Raw genomic sequence first — 2,493 nt, 5'->3', positions numbered from 1 at the left:
ATAATTCTTTTGAATTCCTTATCAGAGAGATCCAATGGTGCTTCTTCCTCAGGGATGTGTTCTGGGTCTGTATTCTGCTCACTTGTTTCTACCACTTTATCCTGCTTTTTTGTGTGGACTGTGATGGTCTGTTGTCTCCGAGGCATCGTGGCATTGTTGTATTTAGATCTCTGTTAACTGTTTGTGAAGAGCAGCCAAGGGTGATTCTGGCTTCTCTTCGTGGTTTTTTATCATTGGCCCATTAGTGGAGATAGAGGAAGTGGCTCTCGTTCAGTAAGTGAAGTTGAGGGAGGTGTGGGTGTAGTTGTGTCTTATGGGGACTGTTGCTGTCTCCCACTCAGTTAGACAAAAATTACAAATGAATAATGATCAGTAAACTAAAAGCACATGAACAAAAAACACACCATGTAATCACACAGGAGCAGTAACCAAAAAAAGAAAAAGGGGAAATGAAGAAGAAAAAAAACAGGAAACCTGCAATATCTGGATAAAGGGCACTTAAAGAAAAAAGATAGAGAAGGGGAATAATGAAGAAAAAATGGGAAAAAAGTGCAAAAAGAAAACAAGGAATAGGGTTAACCATGAGAAAAAAGGGGGAAAAATAAATTTAAAAATATAAAATTTCAACCCAGAACAGGGAAAAGAAAAAAAGCTGAAAACTAGGACCTGGGAGTGGAAGAATAAGAATAATAGTAAAAAGGACAAAAGTATTAATACTAATAGTTGTTATAAAACAGACAAATACAAGCAAACTAATCACCAGAAAAAAGAAAGAGAAGAAGATATAAAAATAAAAATAAATCAGTGGAGGACAAGGCAGGGTGCACAGGCTCCGTCTGTGCACACAGACTGTGATGGAGTTCCTGTGGGCCCACAAGGTAGATGGGAGTAGGGGATGGCCACACCTCTGTTCACCAAGTGGATGTAGGGTATAAGAGTACCAAGAGGAATGTCGCACCTTTTCAATTGTGCAGGACCAGGTCCGGAGTGTCCTTGGGATTAGTGGAAAGCTGAACTTGTTCTTAAGCCCCTGAAATCTGCAAGAGCACTATCTCTTTAAATATCCAAAATGGTTCAAGCTGCTTGTGGACATTCAAAATGGCAGCATCCTCCGGACAGGCAAAAATCCACAGCTCAGCCCGCCATTCTCTTCACCTTCTTCGTTTATTCCTCAGCCACCAGAGCAGTCTTCCCTGCAGTCCCTGGCTAGCAAGACTGATTTTTATGTTAATTCTTAGGTCCTACCACCACTTGGCACTCTCAAAGCTGTCTGTGCCATGCCATCAGGATCACTCAAGATTACTACCAGACTGCAGCTCCATCTGTCTCCTTTTTTGGTATTTTCATGAAAATTCTTCTGCTAGTTGGGGTTTAGTCCACTTCTATATCCTTCCCTTCAAGGCTCAGGGGCCCAGGATTATCTTCTGTGTCTGTGTTAATTGGTTTCCCTTTTCTTTGTTGAAAAGACTCTGTGCAGTCTTTCTGCCTAGTCCACCATCTTACCGGAACTCAAGATTGGAACTCTTATACACTGCTGGTGGGAATTTAAAATGATACAACCACTGTGGAATTTGGTATGGCAATTCCTTAAAAAGTTGGAAATAGATATACCATGTGACCCAGCAATCCCATTATTTGGTATATATTCTAAGGAAGTGAGAGGCAGGACACAAATAGCTCTTTACACATTCATGTTCATCGCAACACTATTTACAATAGTAAAGAGATGGAAACAACGTAAGTCTCCATCAGCCAAGGAATGGATAAACAAAACCTGGTATATACACACAATGGAATACAATGCAACCCTAAAGAATAATGTGGAATCTGCAAAACACTGCATAACGTGAATTAAGTTGGAAGACATTATGCTGAGTAAAGTAAGTCAATCACAGAAGGACAAGTGTATATGTCCACTATTGTAAAAAGTCGAGGAAAGTTTTATACATAGCAGGAAAATTTCTTTGTTGATTACGAGGGATGGGAAAGGAGGGTAGGGAAATTTACTAGATAGGTTGAGAAAGAAATATATATATATGTGTGTGTGTGTGTGTGTATGTACATACATACGTGTGTATGTACATACATACGTATGTATGTACATACATATGTATGTACGTACATACATATGTATGTACGTACATACATATGTATGTACGTACATACATATGTATGTATGTATATGGGAGCGCTGGTGGCATAGTGCCTAAGGCATTTGGCTGCTAACCAGAAGGCTGGAGGTTCAAACTCACCAGCCACTCCTTGGAAAGAAGATTGGGTGATCTACTTCTGTATTGATACCACTTTGGAAACCCAAGGAGGAGTCACTATGAGTCAGATCTGACTTGATGGCAGTGAGTTTATATCTATTTCTATATCTATATATCTATATCTATCTATCTATCTATATAATATATGTATGAAAGAAGGTTGGGCATTCCTACTTCCGTAGTGATACTGCCTTGGAAACCCAAGGAGGGGTCGCTATGAGTT

Source organism: Orycteropus afer, unplaced genomic scaffold (genome assembly GCF_000298275.1).
Source record: "Orycteropus afer afer isolate SDZICR_OR568_19922 unplaced genomic scaffold, OryAfe1.0 scaffold00236, whole genome shotgun sequence".
NCBI lineage: Eukaryota > Metazoa > Chordata > Mammalia > Tubulidentata > Orycteropodidae > Orycteropus > Orycteropus afer.
Note: the sequence above shows the minus strand (reverse complement) of the source record.